We start from the raw sequence: 20,126 nt of genomic DNA, 5'->3' as shown, positions 1-20,126 counted from the left end.
ACCAAAACTGGATGCAATATTCCAAGTGTGGCCTTACCAAGGCATTATAAAGTGGTACTAACACTTCACGTGATCTTGATTCTATCCCTCTGTTTATGCAGCCCAGAACTGTGTTGGCTTTTTTAACAGCTGCTGCACACTGCTGGCTCATATCTAAATGGTTATCCACTAGGACTCCAAGATCCCTCTCACAGGTACTACTATTGAGCAAGGTACCACATATACGGTACTGGTGCATTTTGTTTTTTTGGCCTAAATGTAGAACCTTACTTTTTTCACTGTTGAATTTTATTTTGTTAGATAGCGCCCAATGTTCAGGTGTGTCAAGATCTTTCTGTAACTTGAGCCTATCTTCTGGAGTGTTGGCTATTCCTGCCAGCTTGGTGTCATCTGCAAATTTGATGAGTTCCCCATCTATCCCCTCGTCCAAGTCATTGATGAAGATGTTGAAGAGTACTGGCCCTAAAACAGAGCCTTGGGGTACTCCACTGCATATTTCCCTCCATGTGGATGTAGTTCCGTTGAGGACTACACGTTGAGTGCGGTTGGACAGGATGAGAGAGCAAGCAAGACTGAGAGATTATCCAAGAATATTCTGTAGGAAAAGAATCCCTTTTGCAGAGCATGACAGTGCATGACAAGGACATTGTGGAAGCACTGCCATCATCCACTTTCCTTTAACATGATCTGTCTTAATCTTTCACGGAAGCCCCACTGAGTGGTTTACTCGTACTTACAGTAGGCTGGAATTACTATGGATAATATTCTATAGGACAGGGGTCACCAACCTTTTGGACCTCAGGGACCACTAAATTCATAATTTTAAATCTCAGGGACCACTAATATGATCTGCCTAATGACCGGTTGGGTGGGTGTGGCTAAGTGGTCATGTGACTGGGTGGGCGCCATGGTGGTCAACTCGATGTCACTCATAAGGGGTGCCTTGCCGTACTCTATTCGCCCCTCATCTCCCAGCCCCTCCTTGCCTGCCTGCCCAGGCTCCTTAGTGTCCCAGCAGGAAGCAGTTGTTGGAGCTTAGCATTCACCATGAGAAAGAGTTGACAAAATAGCTGGCTCAGTTCAAACTGCATCTGAATGAGAAGGCTCAGCAGAAGCACCTCGCTGAGGACTAGGAGCATAGGCTTTCCAAGCAGAGGGAAGACTTGCAGGAGTGCAAGGCCAGGTACCAGCACCTGGAGGCTCAGCGGGTTCCAGGCCATGAGGCAGTCCCATTGGAACAAGGCCCTCCGGCTCTTTGCCACCAGCGGCACTTCCCTCCAGCCTTTGCCCAAAGCCCCACACCAGGAGGCCCAGGGGCCGTAGTTTGAAAACCCCTGATTTAGTGCAATATTAAAAATGCAAATAATTTTTCTGTAGACCACCAAAATTTTCTCATGGACCACCAGTGGTCCACGGACCACCAGTTGGTGACCGCTGCTATAGGACATTATGCAGAAGGTTCCCAGAGGAACTCAATGCAATGTCCTCTTACTGTGCAAACCCACAGGTTTTTGGTAACATGTTCATCTAATTCTTTCTTATTATGCTAATAGTATCTTTAAACAGAAAAGCTGCTATCTGCAATAGTATCTTCTGCAATGTATATAAGGTCTAGAGTCCTAAAAATAAGTCAGTAAGTGTAACTACAATGATTCATCCAACTGAAAAAGAATTTACACTACCTTTAGTTTATAAATTATTTATTTATTTATTTTGTCACAACAGTATATATAAGCATAAGCATGAAAGTAACTATATAATATATAAGCATATATATATAAATATAAGCATGCAATAACTATATTAATTGGATATAATGAACGAAAACAATAGGACAGGAACGGTAGGCACGTTTGTGCTCTTATGCACGCCCCTTACTTATCACCGGCTGTGGCAAACCTCCCTCCCAGGCTGAAGGTAATCAACAACTGGCAGATGACCTGAATGAGTTTTACTGCAGGTTTGAAAGGAAACTACAGCCACCTATCTCCACAACACCCATCTCAGACACACCAACAACAGCCAAGCCTCCTACAACTGACCCCATTTCATTGGGTTCACAACTCCTAGTGATCACAGAAAAGGAAGTGCAGGACCTATTTCACAGACAAAAGCCAGGAAAAGCTCCAGGCCCAGACAAGATAACTCCTTCTTGCTTAAAAGTCTGTGCTGACCAATTGGCCCCCATCTTCACCTATATTTTCAATAAATCACTAGAGATGTGCTATGTTCCTTCTTGCTTCAAACGCTCTACCATCATCCCAGTGCCGAAGAAGCCCACCATCAAGGAACTGAATGACTACAGACCAGTTGCTTTAACATCTGTAGTCATGAAAACCTTTGAAAGGCTAGTGCTTTCCTACTTGAAAACCATCACAGATCCGCAGTTAGACCCCTTGCAATTTGCATACCGAGCAAATAGATCAACAGATGATGCTGTTAATATGGCTCTGCACTACATCCTACAACATCGTGAGTCTCCAAAGACCTATGCAAGGGTCCTTTTTGTAGACTTTAGTTCAGCATTCAATACCATCATTACAAACATTCTTCTAACTAAGCTAAACCAGCTACAGGTACCGGAACAGACTTGTAAGTGGATCACAAGCTTCCTAACAAACAGGAAGCAGCAGGTGAAGCTAAGCAAAATCACATCAAATACCTGTACAATTAGCACAGGGTCCCCCCAAGGCTGTGTGCTCTCCCCACTTCTCTTCTCTCTGTATACCAATGACTGCATCTCCAACGATTCATCTGTTAAGCTACTGAAGTTCACAGATGACACAACAGTGATCGGTCTCATTCGAGACAATGATGCATCCGCATACAGATGGGAGGTCGAACGACTAGCCTTGTGGTGCGACCATAACAATCTGGAACTGAACACACTCAAAACCGTAGAAATGGTGGTAGACTTTAGGAGAAACCCTTCCATACTTCCACCTCTCACAATACTAGACAACACAGTATCAACAGTAGAAACCTTTAAATTTCTAGGTTCTATCATATCGCAAGATCTAAAATGGATAGCTACCATCAAAAACATCATCAAAAAAGGACAACAAAGAATGTTCTTTCTGCGCCAACTCAGTAAGCTCAAACTGCCCAAGGAGCTGCTGATCCAGTTCTACAGAGTCTGTCATTTGCACCTCTATAACTGTCTGGTTCGGTTCTGCAACCCAAAAAGAAAGACACAGACTTCAGAGGATAATTAGAACTGCAGAAAAAATAATTGCTCCCAACCTGCCTTCCATTGAGGACCTGTATACTGACGAATCAAGAAGAGGGCCATGAAAATATTTACAGATCCCTCACATCCAGGACATAAACTGTTTCAACTCCTACCCTCACAACGACGCTATAGAGCACTGCACAACAGAACAACTAGATACAAGAACAGTTTTTTCCCGAAGGCCATCACTCTGCTAAACAATTCCCTCAACACTGTCAAACTATTTACTAAATCTGCACTACTATTAATCTTGTCATAGTTCCCATCACCAATCTCTTTCCACTTATGACTGTATGACTGTAACTTTGCTGCTGGCAATCCTTATGATTTATATTGATATATTGACCATCAATTGTAAATGTTGTACCTTGATGAACGTATCTTTTCTTTTATGTACACTGAGAGCATATGCACCACAACAAATTCCTTGTGTGTCCAATCACACTTGGCCAATTAAAAAAAAATTCTATTCTATTCTATTCTATTCTTACGGACCTCTTAGGAATGGGGTTATTATCTTGGGTTATATTTTCAAGACATTAAGGAAAGTAGCAAACATCGCACCGCTGAGATGGATTGACATTGTTATGGTACTACAACATATTATGGAATGATTAGAGGTTGAGGAAATTAGATAACCCTGGCAATTTATCCTAGTGATTTTTACGGGAACAAATCCTTCGCTCACATATACGGGCCATTCCTAATAAAATATACAACCTCTGGGTACCCCTACGGTGACCATCTCCAACTTTATAGCCATTTCTCTTTATTCTGCCCCGCGGTCGTTCCCCCCTTTTTTCCGGCTTCTTTTTCGTCCTCTCGGTCCCTTCTCAAAACACCAGCAAAAACACACAATCCCGCCTTCCTCTTCCTCCCTGGAACAACGCCACTCTTCGCCCTCCAACCGCCTCTCGAACATGTATTTGCCTGGGCGAGGAGAGGAAAGGGCGCCTGCGCGCCTAGTGCCTGCGCGCGCCGCGGAGAGGTCGGTGGCGCGTGCCAGCGCCCGCTCTAGCCTTCGCCTCTCCCGCCGGTGGCAGGCATGCGCCGTAGCCACCCACAACAAATTTGGAGGCGGGTACAGGCGCTGAGGTTCTTACTGCCCTGCCCCGCCTCTCTTCCCGCCCCAGAGGAGAGAAAGACTGACGGAAATCAGGGCTGCTCAGACGTCGGACCGCAGCGGCGGCGACAACAGAGAGAGGAGGAAGCCGAGGAGAGGAAGACGGCAGGGGTGGGCAAAGCAGGATAGGGAAGGACGCCTGATAGCGGACGTATATTGGTTCCTCCTTGCCAACCCGGAACCGTGGCAGAGCCTGACAGATACATACGCTGCAAAGACAGGGTCGGAAGGGAGGGGGTCTATCATCTGCTCCAGCTGCAAGAGGGGAGAAAAGGCAGCAACTACTGATGCTGCTGTGCTAGCGAGGCTGCCCGGTCCACTGAAACAGCTAAAACCCCAGGCGAAAAAGCGGAGGTAAGGAGCTTTGAGATCGGAAACAAATGGGGACAAACTCCGGAGCTAGAAAAGAGAACTGGGAGATATGTCGCTGCCTCTGCTGCCGACGCTGTTTTCCTTCCCTTCCCTTCCCTTCCCTTCCCAACGCTTCCCCCTGCCGACGCTATGCGCCGGGAAGGGAGGAGGACTGAAGGTTGTCAGGCGGAGGAGACGCTGGTTTGCCTGCTGCGAGGCCAGGGAGTGCTGAACTGGGCAGACCCTGCAGGCGGAGCGGCGGGCTGCTTGTGGGTGACAGGTTGCTGAAGCTCAGGGCGGAATGAACATTCCAGCTCCGGCCCAGAAATGCCCGTCTCCTCTTCAGAGGATGCTCACTAGAGACCCGGGAGATGAGAAGGCAAAACTGTTTTGTATTTGTGTGGGGTTGGATGAAACCATGGTGGAGGAAGGCCTTGCCCACTGTAATTTAAATTCATCTTCCTCTGACTGGTCTGGGAGGAGGAGGCTAAGATTGTTGTGAAGCATCCATTTTGCATATGATGGGTCTGGGTGCCCTGAAGGAGGGCAAGCTAGGTAATTTTCAGAGGGATGCTCTGAACTGCCTGTTCTCTAAAGATTCTTCCTTTGGCAGACATTGCTGTGAAGTTGTATTTTTGCCAAATTATTTGGAGAAAGAAAGGGGATAAACCTAGTTGTCTTCCAAAGCATCTGACTTTTGATAATAGTAGTCCCAAATTTGATTTGAAGTATCTACATATGTTTTCCAAGAATGGTTCTTCTATGCTGACAAACAGCATAGAATGAAGAAAGAAAAGAAATCTAAGGTGTAACTTTAAAATATGACAATTACATAGCTTTTACTGAAACAATGTATAATAAACTACTTTATGGTACATAATTATATTGTATGTTTCCATGGTTATGTTTTTATGATAAAAAGTTGAACCAGTGAATTTGGATCTACTTGTGTTTGCCCCCCCCCCCCAATGAATTTCTCTAATAAAATAATGGCTATTGTTTCTCTCTTTGCACTGAAAGAGGCCTGGATATTTAGTGAAATGAAATCTGATTGCATTTGCTGTTTAGGATTAGAAATGTTGCTAAACAGCTGCTGCTTTGTGTTTCAACTGCTGAGGTCCCAGGAGTGGGTTTTGGACAGGGAGTGACATGGTTTGTAAACAATGAAGTCAGGGAGACAAGGGTCAAGTGTAGATTTATGGGTCCATAGATCTCCTTCTGCTAATTTTTGTAAAATAATCATCTGAAAAAATAGTAGAATACCACCAAAATGTGTTTTTAACATCTAACATTTTACCACCAGTAACATTTCATTTGAATTTGCATTCATAGTTTTTAAGAATAAAATTTACTTTAATTTCACCTCTGGTTCATTTGTTTGTTTTGGATAAAGTAATTGTACATTTTTGTTTTCTTATATTCATGGATTTAATGTTCTTTATTTTGATTATTGAAGCATATGTAAACACAAGAAAATATTTTTTATAATATACTACTTTGCGTAATAAATATTGCAGAAAAATAAACATTGCATTTTAGTTAAAGTCTTTTTTTAACTGTATTGTGTTCTTTTATTTCTAATGGTATATATTTGCTTTTTTAAAAAATCAATTGCTTTCAAGAAAAATATTTTAGGAATATCTTGTACTAAACTTCTACTTTTTCCTGCTGTATTTTTTTTAATATTTTAAAATTAGAATAGTACTTAGCACTAGATAGACTTATTTTAAAATCTTGCAAAAAGAGAACATAATAGGACCCATATGTTCCCATTTTTAGCACATCTTGCTTGCTATTTTTGTTCACAAAAGTATATTTGGTTTGTTTGGTTTTCCATATTATATATTCAGGTATGGAGATAAGAGTTCTTTGTCTGTGAAATGGAATATTAGAGATGAGCACAGGAAGATCTACCAGATCCAATAGTGTCTGGAAAGTGTTTATATAATAAAAATATGTTTTATCAGATTTGTGATAGTCTGGAGGAAACAGCAAACTTAGTCTTTAATATCTGTACTAGAGATCTACAGTCAAGGATCTCACTGAATTGGCCCCTTAAAACCAAATTAAAAAATGTAAATATAAGAGAATCAGAAGGTGAAGTTGTGGCCTTCAACCCTTCATAACAATGAAAATTTATCAAAAAATCTGGGGCATTTCCATTGCAAAAAATTGCTAATTGAAGAATAGAGAGGCCAATAGAAACAAAGTAAGAATACATATCATTGTCTCTTCCAGAGAAGGAGAAATGCAAAGGATTTCATTACAGGTGAATCTTGAAAATAGTTGCAACTTACATGCAATAGCATATTCTATTATCAAGGTAAAAACCAATTATGTTAAAATTCTTACAATGCCAAATTATATTAGATGTGGATGACCAGGAATTTGGTTTGTCTTGAGTGAAATCAAAGTGCTTCCACTTCTAAGCATGCAACAAGTACCCAAGACTAGATAAGAATTACCACAATAAAGAATATACTTGGAACTGGACAATTAATGTTTGGTTTCAAGGATAGCCATACAGTATTGGAAAATGACTTCAGGTTTCTCTGTGAATCAAGGCTATGCCCAAGAAATATTGGAATAAAAAAAAAACAAGAGGCATGCCCTGAATTATGAGCAACTGCTTGATTGTTATCTTGACCTTGTAGTGGGTTGCTACCGGTTCGCCCTGGATCGGATGAACCGGTAGCAGCAGTGGGAGGCTCCTGGATGCTTCTGTGCATGCACAGAAACATCATGTGCAGAAGCATCATGCGCAGAAGTGTCACACACAAAAGCGTGCACGCACCCACAAGCAAATAGGTAGTGATAGGTTTTGAAACCCGCCCCTGACTTGACCGTTACATAGAAACACAGCCCTAGTCAGTGCAAAAAAGGCTACTATTATTCTTATGGCTGTCCTGCCACCATATACACTGTTAGAAAGGTGATAACTTTTCAGATTTTCTACTTCATAGCTCTGGATCGGCCAATCTAAGGTTTTTATGTCTGTTTATTAACAGTGTGGCTGCTCTGAATCAGTTACACATGATAAAATGCTATTTTGGGAAGTCCCTATTCGGTTATAATTAGAAGGCATCAATGATCTTCTTAATGCATGGAGATAAGAAATGAACAATCAAAACATTGTGTTCCTAATGTCATTAACTTTTTATCAGCTGGAACTACTACTTCTCAGAAGAAGAAGCTGACAACATTAAAACTTTGAGTCAAAGTTTCTGAGGAATGTAACTAATATACGGAATGTAATTAATGTAATCAAGTATTCAGCATCCAAAATGCAGAAATCTAGCTTATCTGAGGTCTTTAATACCAAAAATGCCCATAGGCTATGCGAGTTGGTGATATTTTATTAATTATTTATTTGAATTTATTTGTTACCCAACTCTAATGAAGTTTATAGTGAACAACTGGATTTTCAAAATAACATAAGGATAGTGATTGATTCTTTCTTTAAATAAATAAAACTGACCCCAGTTAGACCTAAACTCAGTTAAAAACCAGCTAGACTTTATTGATACACATTTATTTAAGATGTTTCTACTTGCAAAATTATAAATAGATTTGAGGAATTCTGTGCAGCAAAAATATATGCTACAGTAATTATTGTACATAAGCCATATGTGCAATTTTTGAGGTGTCTCCTATGTAGAGACTTGACCCTCATGACTGATGGTTTCATATAAGTGGTCCTTGGTATTCTCTGAGCTTGGTTGTTTTCTTGCAGATGTTTCATTACCTAAACTAGGTAACATCAACATGTTGAATAATGAAATGTCTGCAAGAAAACAACCAAGCTTAGAGAACACCAAGGGCTCGTCATTTCAACTGGGAGTTATAAATATTCTCCTTTATCAATTTCATATGAATGCTTGAGTTCCATGCCATATGACTTCAGCAGATCATGCACTTTATTAAATTTCTCCCACATTCTCTTTTTAATAATAATTAAAGCATTTTAATGCAGAAATAATTTCTGTTTTTATGCATGAGAATTATTTGTAACAGGTCTTTTCCCTAGCAAAAGGAACATTTTTGATTCCAAATCACCAACTTTCACCTGGATTCCAAATATTACCAGTCAAGATTCATTTCTATACCTATTTCATTTCCCCTTTTTTAATACAATTTTTTGTAGGAAAAAGAAGCAGTGATAAAACATATGAAATGTACTGTAAAGATGGATACAGTAATGTCATTGGTTGGACAAATTACAAAAATTCTGTAAATGAAACAGGATGTATAAAAAGAGCTTCTTTTAGCAGAGTTAAAATGTCTTTGCATAATTAAGGAATGTGTGTAAAAATGGGAAATTTCAAACAAGTAAGTAAGAAATTGGGTAATATTAATTACTCAATTTCAAGCATAAAATTAAAATATGTTAGTGACATGTATAAATAACTAAAAATTATGTTCTATGGAACTCAGCTGGGATTCCTTCTGACCATACTTGTAAATTTGATTTGGAAGAATACAAACCCTAAAATTTAGGATTGCCTTTGTTTACATGACTAAAAGGTTTTCCAAAAATCAGTTGATTAAAAAAAACACACCATGTAGGTCCTAAGCAAATCGTCTTATAAAGGCACTGTTGTGTGTGTGTTTCCTATGCTGAACAGAAATAAAAAATGAAATTACTTTGAATAGTTTTGTTTTTAGATTAGATTGCATGTGTTGTAACTGTTACAGTTTGGTTTTAAAAAGCTACCTTCTTTTCCTATACCTATACCAGATTGTTACTTGGTACTGAAAAGTTTTGTTCTGATTTAAAGACATTATTTGAAGACTCTGTATACTTAGTAGTTTTTAAAAGTACATTGCATTGGCTATATATTTCATGTAAGGGCCAAATTTGGCTCTTGAAGGAGGGTACAATATTGCGATATGCTTTCTGTGGAAAAATTCCACAGTTGCCATCTGAAAAAGACTTCAGTTTTTTAAGGATCAGATCAGAAGGTTGAGCAGGAATGTAGATTAATACTGGAATACTGGAAGGGATAAAAGCATATTGGGTCGACAAAAGCTCAATCTAGTGACGTACAATTAATGTTTTTAAACAGTATAATAATTTACTATGTTTTGTAAATCTTTGGTTAAACATTGATTACTTTAATTTGAGGGAGTTTGGGGCAAAGTAAAGGTATTTCATTTTCATGCAATTGACAATGGAACATTTGATTGTATTGCATTGAATTGATATTTGTAAAGGAGATCATAAGTAATCTCAAATCAAGTTCTGTAAATGGATTCTATTTTCATGATCAACATTAGGCTGCCATATTGTGGCAATTGAAAAATTTATTCCAGGTACAATTTTATTACTCATAAATGGAAGTGCTGCATGAGCACCTATACAAGAGGGTCCTTGTGTACTGAGGTCACATTCTCATCTTCACTGAGATGATGGAGGAGCACATCAAACTGGTTCGCCAGGTACTAAAGAAACTCCTGGCTGCAAACCTATACGCCAAGCTGTCCAAATGCGAGTTCCATAAGACCCACCTTGACTACCTAGGCTATTGAGTACAGAGCGAGGGGGGTAGAAATGGACTCAAGGAAAGTCAAAGCCATCCTGGAGTGGCAACCCACTCAAACTTGCAAGCAACTGCAGAGCTTTTTGGGGTTGGCAAACGTCTGCTGGCAGTTCATCTGAGGTGAAGCAGCGTTTAGAATGCCATACTGCAGGCTACTTTTGCTGACTGCCTGCTGATTGCAATTTGGCAGTTCAAATCTCACCAAGCTTAAGGTTGATTCAGCATTCCATCCTTCTGAGATTGGTAAAATGAGGACCCAGATTGCTGGGGGCAATATGCTGACTCTGTAAACTGCTTAGAGAGGGCTGTAAAGCACTGTAAAGCGGTATATAAGTCTAAGTACTATTGCTATTGGTATCCCTTCTTTTGCCAAAACAGCCCGGCCCATCGCCAAACTGCTAAAAATGGGGAAAGGGGCCCCCCAGACCATGACCTAGCCAGCTGCTGGAGTGGGCTGTGGAGTGCCAAGGAGCATTTGAGTTACTCAAACGGCTATTCACGGAAGAACTGGTCCTAAAGCAAGTCCTAAAACCCTGAGGAGCCATTCGTCATTCAGCAGATGCCAGCGATGTAGCCGTAGGGGCAGTCCTCCCCCAGAAGAACAAGGAGAGGAACCTCCAACCATGTGCCTACACTTTCAGAAAACTCGCCAACATCAAATGAAGGTGGGCAGTGTGGGAGAAAGAGGCTTTCGTAGTCCGTTGGATACTATTAACCTGGTGGCATTTCATAGAAGGGAGCCAAGTGCTATTTGAAGTATGGACTGATCACAAAAATCTGGAGGCCCTTAGGGCTCCACGGAAGCTCTCTTGCAAACAGGTTCAGTGGGCGCAGTACTTTAACCGATTTGACTTTACACTGAAATAAATCCCAGGAGGGAAAAACTTCCTAGCAGTTGCCCTGTCCCAATGCCTCAGTATACTAGTAAGTGTGAAGAGGTGGTCAACGCAATCATTCCCATCCCCTAAAAGACAGCACAAGTCACCACGAGGCAACAGCCTCAGAGGTGATTGAGTGAACCGGGGGAAGAACTAACTCAAAAGCTCAGAGCTGAGCTGCAAACCAACCCCTGGTTCAGGGACAACCAACAGCTCCTGACCTCCTGAGACAGTTTGGCATGGAAACGTCCAAAATTGTACATCCCCAGCACCCTCTGGGTTCAAGTCCTGAAAAAAAGCCATGACTTCAAGTAAGCCAGCCACTTTGGATTCCTGAAGACGTGGCATCTGCTGCAAAGGCAATTTTGATGGCCAGCAATGAAAAAGAACATTGAAAGCTATGTAAAAAAACTGCATGACATGCGCAGCGATGAAAAAAAGATCTGGGAAACCCCCAGGATTGTTACAACAAGTGGTCAAACCTTCACAACCCTGGAAGGAGATAGCAATGGACTTTATTGTGGAACTCTCAGAAAGTGAAGGAAATAGCGTAATTTGGACAGTGATTGATCTTTTTTCAAAACAGGCTCATTTCATCACCTGCTCCGGCCTCCCTTCAGTCCATAAACTGGCTAAGCTGTCCCTGAAGCACATTTACTGACTTCATGGAGTCCCAAAGATGATCATATATCAGATCGGAGGGGGGGGTCCAGTTTATGGCCAAATTCTGGAGGGAGTTCATAAAGTCAATGGGGTCCTCCCAGGGGCTTAGCTTAGCTTTCCATCTGTGTACTAATGGAATGGCAGAACATATGAATGCAATGATAGAGCAGTACCTAAGATGCTATGTAAACTACTAACAAACCAATTGGGCTGATCTGCTACCTTTCGCTGTGGTGGTATACAACAACACCATACATAGTAGCACAGGCTTCACGCCTTTTCAGGTGCCATAGGGGTAGACTTTATCCCAATGCCTCAGTTCCCACAGGAGCCCTCTTCCTCAGTAAGCCTGACTGAATGGGTAGACTCCCTGCAGGAGGCTTAGGGGAATGTGAAGCAGGCACTTCCCAAAGCCACCGAGATGCAGAAAGAGCAGGCAGACAAAAGGTGAGTCCCCCAGAAGCCATTTCACATAGAAAAAGTTTACCTCTCTACCAAATACCCGAGACTAAAGCTGCCAAGTAGAAAACGGGGTCCTAAGTTTATAAGATCTTTTCCCATCGTAAAAATCATTAATCTAGTCATGGTAGAGCTGAAACTCCCACGCCTGTTGGGGAAAATACACTCAGTTTTCCATAGTAGTCTATTGAAGCTGGTAATAGACTTAGAGCTAAGGCTAGTAGCTTGGCAAGTCCCAGGCCCCATCGCAGTGCAGGGAGAGACTCATTATGAAGTAAAAAGAATCCTAGACTCTAGATTGTACAATGGGAGATTACAGTATTTAGTGTAGTGGAAATGCTACCCTCTTTCAGAAGCTACCTGGGTGAAGAGTCAGAACGTGAGAGCACACAGGCTGGTCAGAAAATTCAATGAGAAAACTGCCCAGTTTACAGACAAGCAAATGTGGCTGGTATTTGAAAAAAGACCATACAATCCCTAGTTGATTTTTTTAAAAAAAATTGATGAAATGATAATGATTGCAAAAATATTCAGATGTAGAAAAATCAGCTCCACAAAAGGATTTGATCCAAAGTAAAAAAATTTATCGCGATTCAAAGATATATAGATGGTGCAGACTTAGTACTAACTGAGTGGATTGTACATGCATCCTGAAGTGCAAGCTTGCATTATTTTACAATGCCAGAAAAGTGACTGAGTAGAGAAGTAATAAATTAGTTTTCCCTAAGAGGACTGGAGGAGTTTGGGTAATGGATTTATATATTGTGTCAAATATTGTGTCGTGTATTAAACCTATCATATTGGAAGACAACTTCATTTGGATTCTTTTGGGAAAATATATCCACTTTGAAGAACAGTCTTATTACATTTAATTGGACAGCAATTGACATAAGAAATGGTATTAAGAAACATATATGGATATTTAATCAAGGACAGATCAGTGTTAACTGTTGGGAAGATCTGGGATAGATAAGAAGCTTGTGGTAAGGTTTCTATGAGTTAATTGCAATAATAGTTTGATAACAGAAAGTTTTGAAAATTTAATCTTGCTTTTTTTTAATTATCATTCTACCTGTTAATTATTTTATCATTAATATAGTAGAGATATGACACGGTAATATCTGTAAATAGAATTAATAGTTTAAAAATGTTGGGAGCCTGTTTTTCAAGGGATAGAAAATTCATATCATTGTAATATATTTATCAGTATTCAACTAGGGAAGATAATGTGTGTATATGTGTTAGTGGTTTTTTTAATCATATCATTCTTGTCCATTGAAGATGCAATTTGAAGATGCAATCCCAATTTGCTGTGAAATAAGTTGAAACTAACAAAAAATAAATGGCATCTGCCATTTGTTATTATATAGTCTATACCAGAGTTCCCCAACTTTTTCAGTTTTGTGGCCTGGTGGAGGGAACCATTCACACAGCCTGGAAGTGAGCCTCCCCACTCACGCAAGCAGCAGGCCTGGAGTTATCCCTCTCCTCCCACCCCACCAGGCTGCAAAGCCAAAAAAGGTTGGGGAACTCTGATCTATACTGTACAACAGACATTTTGATTTTAATGTAAGATGTAACAAATTCTTCAATGTCTGGCCCAAAGTCACCTAGTGCGTTTTCATGGCATAGATTTGAACTTGGGTATAATAAACTATTTTTATTATACTGCCTCGCAATTTTGTCATCATCATCATCATCATCATTTAATTTTTATACCGCCCTTCTCCCGAAGGACTCAGGGCGGTTCACAGCCAAGTAAAAACAACAATGAGTAAATACAATACAGATAAAATCAATAATTAAAAAACTTATTCAATATGGCCCCAATTTAAAATACATTTAAAAATGATAAAACTCAATTAAAATTTAAAACCCAATAATAAAAATTCTAAAAATTCTATGCCAGTCCTGCGCGGAAAAATAGATACATCTTCAGCTTGCGGCAGAAGGTCCGAAGGTCAGGAAGTTGACGAAGCCCTGGGGGAAGTTCGTTCCAGAGAGTGGGAGCCCCCACAGAGAAGGTCCTTCCCCTGGGGGCCGCTAGCCGACATTGCTTGGCTGACGGCACCCTGAGGAGTCCCCCTCTGTGAGAGCACACGGGTCGGTGGGAGGCAAAGCTTAGAAGTAGGCAGGTATTTAATTAAATGTCATACTAAAACGCCAGATGAAAACAGATTGTGGGCATTCATTTGGAGTTTAAGTATGTTTAAATAGGCCATCAGCAATTACTGAAACAAATTTACAATTTACGGTTGTACCATATGGTTAGAATTCTACGTATAGATGCAGATTTTGGAAATATTGAACATCTTCAGTATTGGAAAATTAATGTATATTTTCACATAACGTCAGCTGCTGGAATTATTGACTAAAGTATAGGATATTGAGAAACTTTTGATTTATCATAGAATAAAATAATTATTTTGTGTCCCAACATTTTCACTGACATTGTTTGTATCACATCCAGTTCAATTGCTTATATAATATACTGCATGAATTTTTGATATGGGAAGTACTTTATATGAGAATGATTCTCAATTTTTTTACTTGTTTCAATGTGGCATACATTCAGTAGGTATCTTGTTGCTGGCAATAGGTTGCTGTACAGGTCAAATTAAGCTACATATCTTGACATTTTGCAGGATATGCAGTAATAACCTGCTATACACAGTGGTGGGATTCAAATAATTTAACAACCGGTTCTCTGCCCTAATGATTTCTTCCAACAACCAGTTTGCCAAACTGTTCAGAAAGTTAACAACCGATTCTCCCAAAGTAATGCGAACTGGTTGAATCCTACAACTGGCTATACACTGTATACACAAAGCCTCAATGCCTGCTGTACGCTAATAATAAACCTGTTACAGCAAGGCTTTCCAAAATAATTATCTTGTATAAAAGTACAATATTAGTAAAGAAGAAAAAGAATAGATGAACAGGATTCATTTCATGTAATTTCATTTCATTTCATGCCTTTTAAAAAGTTCTGAAGTAATTGTATAGTTTGCCGATAGAAAATCACTGCTATTTCTTTTCTCCTGCTAAGAAAAGAGGGATAGAACATCTTGATAGAATGTATGGCAGCCTACACTTGATGGCAATAGTAGATTCTGACATGCTGCTATTAGTATGGACACAAATCTGGCTTTTCTCACCTCCCTTGGGCAAAAAAGCTCACTAGTTTTGTTTTCTTTTTTCATAGACATTCTAACAGAATTCACTGGTGTTTTAGTCCAATACCATAACACTTTACTTGATTATGGGCATATATTTATTCTCAGGGCTGCATTAAACATCATTAACTCTTGCAGTACTTGTACCCTGAGAGCTAATAATATGTACTATTAATTATTAATAGGGTGAGTTCCATAAAAGCCAATAATTACATCAGTGATGAAAAAGGAAGGTTTCTCCTATTATAGAAGCAAAACCATTAATATGTATTGTAGTTTACTTTCATTTTCTTCTTTTATTTCAGATTGGTTTGAGAAATTATGTTACTGCATAATCTGTTTTGTCTTTTTCAAGTAAGACTAAATTAAAGTCAAATTATCACCACCACCACCATCATAACCACCACTGTTTTAGTTGAAGATTATAAATGGGGAAAATATACAAATTTAAATGTATAATTGCACCCAGATTCTGAAGCAAACACAAAATGTTTGTTAAGAATAGTATTCATAGTTATAAATTAATAATTAATAATAAATTATGTATAATATGCTTTAATTCAAAGTTCTGTTGTTAGTTGCAAAGTCGTGTCTGACCCATTGTGACCCCATGGACAACGTTCCTCCAGGCCTTCCTATTATCTACCATTTTCTGGAGTCCATTCAAGCTCACGCCTACTGCTTCAGTGACTCCATCCATCCATCTCATTCTCTTTCATCCCATTCTTCTTTTGCCCTCAATCTTTCCCAGCATTAGGCACTTCTCGAGTGAGTCCTTCTTTCTCATTAGGTGGCCAAAGTATTTCAGTTTCATCTTCAGGATCTGGCCTTTTAAAGAGCAGTCAGGGTTGATCTCCTCAAGGACTGATTTGTTTGTTCGCCTTGCAGTCCAAGGGATTCCCAGGAGTCTTCTCTAGCACCAGAGTTCAAAGGCCTCAATTCTTTGGCACTCAGCCTTTTTTATGGTCCAAATTTCACAGCCATACATTACAACTGGGAAAACCATAGACTTGACTATATGCACTTTTGTTGGCAGGGTAATGTCTCTGCTTTTTAGTACACTGTCTAGATTTGCCATAGCTTTCCTCCCCAGGAGCAAGCGACTTTTAATTTCTTGGCTGCAGTCCCCATCTGCGGTGATCTTGGAGCCCAGGAAAATAAAATCTGTCACTACTTCCATTTCTTCCCCATCTATCTGCCAGGGATTGAGAGGGCTGGATGCCATGATCTTAGTTTTCTTAATGTTGAGTTTCAAGTCAACTTTTGCACTCTCCTCCTTCACCCGCATCAAGAGGCTTTTTAGTTCCTCTTCGCTTTCTGCCATTAGAGTGGTATCATCTGCATATCTGAGGTTGTTGATATTTCTCCCGGAAATCTTAATTCCAAATTTTGATTCATCTAGCCCTGCCTTTCTCATGATGTGCTCTGCATACAAGTTAAATAGGCAGGGCGATGGTATACAGCCTTGCCAGACTCCTTTCCCAATTTTGAAGCAATCAGTGGTTCCGTGTCCAGTTCTCACTGTTGCTTCTTGACCCGCATACAGGTTTCTCAAGAGACAAATAAGATGGTCTGGTACTCCCATCTCTTTAAGAACTTGCCACAATTTGTTGTGATCCACACAATCAAAGGCTTTACCATTAGCATAGTCAATGAAGCAGAAGTAGATGCTTTTCTGGAACTCCCTAGCTTTCTCCATGATCCAGCGTATGTTGGCAATTTGATCTCTAGTACCTCTGCCTCTACGAAATCCTGCCTGTACTTCTGGTAGTTCTCAATCCACATACTGGTGGAGCCTAGCTTGTAGGATTTTAAGCATAACCTTACTAGCATGTGAAATGAGTGCAATGGTGCAATAGTTTGAACATTCTTTGGCATTGCCTTTCTTTGGAATTGGAATGTAAACTGACCTTTTCCAATTCTGTGGCCACTGTTGAGTTTTCCAAATTTGCTGACAAATTGAATGTAGTATTTTTACAGCATCATCTTTTAAGATTTTGAATAGCTCAGATGGAATACTGTCTCCTCCACTAGCTTTGTTGTTGCTCAGATTTCCTAAGGCCCATTTGACTTCACATTCTAGGATGTCTGGTTCAAGGTCGGTGACCACCCCATCGTGGTTATCAGGGATGTTAAGCTCATTCTTCTATAGTTCTTCTGTATAATTTTGCCACTTCTTCTTAATCTCTTCTGCCTCTGTTAGGTCCCTGCCATTTTGGTCCTTTATTATGCCGATCTTTGCATAAAACGTTCCCTTCATATCTCCAATTTTTTTGAAGAGATCTCTGGTCCTCCCTATTCTATTGCTTTCCTCTATTTCTTTGCACTGTTCATTTAAGAATGTATTCTTATCTCTTATAGCTATTCTCTGGAATTCTGCATTCAACTGGGTGTATCTTTCTCTTTCTCCCTTGCCTTTGCTTCCCTTCTTTCCTCAGCTATTTGGAAAGCTTCCTCAGACAGCCATTTTGCTTTCTTGCATTTCTTTTTCTTTGGATGGTTTTAGTTGCTACTTCTTGTACAATGTTGCGAACCTCAGTCCATAGTTCTTCAGGCACTCTGTCTATCAGATCTAATTCCTTAAATCTGTCACCTCTACTGTATATTCATCAGGGATATGATTTAGTTCATACCTGAGTAGCCTGGGGCTTTTCCCTACTTTCTTCAATTTAAGCCTAAATTTTGCAAGGAGAAGCTCTTTTATTTGATAATAATCTACTTTTTAAAATATTGCTTTATTCTAGGGTTCCCTGAAAACAGTGGAAAAATATTTGATTTGGCCTACTTTTTCTTCTTAGCAGGTCATAATTATTGATGGAGAAACTTGAAGGAACAAACTTCATAGTAGAAAAGAAAAATGACTTTTTTTTGGCAGTTTGGTTTGCAGTTTTATTTTCTGCTAATATCTTAAGGAACATTGTTTCTTGAAATTATCATTTCGATGCATTGCTGCAACCTTAAAATTTAGCACTGTATTTTCTTCTGTTCAATTTATTTATAACTTGTGTTTTTTTAATTGTAAACCACTCCCTAAGGAAAGGGGGCAGTAGAATATGCTCTGTTTTTTCTATTGTATCATTTTTCTGTGCTTAATGTATAGTGCACTTACCTTCGCTACCGGTTCGGAACTGTGAGTGCGCTCGCTTTGCTTACTCACAGTGCTTCTGTGCATGAGCTGAATCTTCTATGCATGCGCAGAGCATCCATGATTACATCCGGGTGGGTGGGCGGAACCTCCTGCCTACCGCCACTGTCGGTTCATTGAATCATTGACTGTGTTATTAGATAACATTTATTTTTATATGGTATGTAGTAATTGCTCAACATAAATTATAAGCATTTGTTTTAAAAAATCATGAATTAATCAGGTTTGTTTTTTCAGTGTTCAGAAAGACAAAAATGTGTTTTTCAGGATAATACAGTATATGATTTTATGCACTGTTCCATAATTATTTTCTCAAAAATGACAAATTGTTTTTCCCAAATATGAGTTATATTTATGCATCAGCTTCATCTATAAAAAATTAGTCTTAAATTAAGCAGTTTCTCTTTTTTTCTTAATTCCTTCATAATGATGTACATCAACTATTGGTATTTTCATTCGATATCCTCTCCAAAATGACAGTATAAAATAACAGTATTAAGCTACAAACTATATATCTTATTAAACTGGAACAACTGCAGAGCATAACCAGCAGTTAGATCTCAAGACCTATCTTTTTTTTCCCATGAAATCCATGAAATATTATTGGAATATTTCAGTTACCAGTCAGGTCCAGTTTGCTAAGCTGTGTTCATGCAGTTCTTCAGAGATGTCCCATCAACTTATTAGAAATTTAAGTTTTTGTTAACATGGTTGCTGTCTTTTGTTATACCTTAAATGTAATCAAGTTATACTTTTATATTACTACATTAATATGATTTTTTTAAAGCTTATAATGTGCTCCAGTTGCAACAATAATGCTTTCAGGATTGTATGAAAATGTGCACATTATATATCTAGGATCACAAAAGAAGACCCTTAAATTGTGGTGGATGCATGTACAGGAATGCAAACAAATCATATTTTTAAAATGAAAGTATACTTATAGGAATAGCAATGAAAATAAATGAGTGATTTGATGTGTCTGTGAGCATATAAAATATTAAGAGCATATCTGTGATTAAAAAAATGTGGCAGGTAAGTATGATATTCCTTAGGTTTCCTGTGAAAGTATATTCATCATGGAAAAATCCTATGATAGACATACAGAAAGTATAGCATTGTTCCCACATTTATTTTCACATAATCATGAACAGTTCTGGCATGATTGTTTGTTTAATGTTTAACAATAATGTGGACATAACCCATTCATGTTTTTTTACGTTATATTTATGTTCTGCTTTTCTTCTGACAATCATTGGCATTTTCACTATAATAATTGTAATATACCAGATGGAGCATTTCTTTAAAATTATATCCAAAGCACTGCATAACTAGAATAGAATAGAACAGAACAGAACAGAACAGAACAGAACAGAATAGAATAGAATAGAATAGAATAGAATAGAATAGAATAGAATTTTTATTGGCCAAGTGTGATTGGACACACAAGGAATTTGTCTTGGTGCATATGCTCTCAGTGTACATAAAAGAAAAGATACGTTCATCAAGGTACAACATTTACAACAAAACTATATTTTACAGTAACTTTTATAAGCTAA

The 20,126-nt window shown here is 39.1% G+C and overlaps 1 protein-coding gene across 19 annotated transcripts in view; it reads left to right on the top strand.

Moving 5' to 3' along the window:
- Positions 1-4,377: 4,377 nt before the first annotated feature.
- RAI2 (retinoic acid induced 2) overlaps positions 4,378-20,126 on the top strand; it is a 234,139-nt gene continuing 218,390 nt past the window's right edge. For all 19 annotated transcript variants that reach the window (XR_009155524.1, XR_009155518.1, XR_009155520.1 and 16 more), the window contains exon 1: positions 4,378-4,709. The gene's annotated coding sequence lies outside the window, so the exon portion shown is untranslated. The remainder of the gene's footprint in view (positions 4,710-20,126) is intronic.

Source organism: Ahaetulla prasina, chromosome 5, assembly GCF_028640845.1.
Source record: "Ahaetulla prasina isolate Xishuangbanna chromosome 5, ASM2864084v1, whole genome shotgun sequence".
Lineage (NCBI taxonomy): Eukaryota > Metazoa > Chordata > Lepidosauria > Squamata > Colubridae > Ahaetulla > Ahaetulla prasina.
The sequence above is the reverse complement of the archived record's forward strand: the minus strand, read 5'-3'. Positions and strand labels throughout refer to the sequence as shown.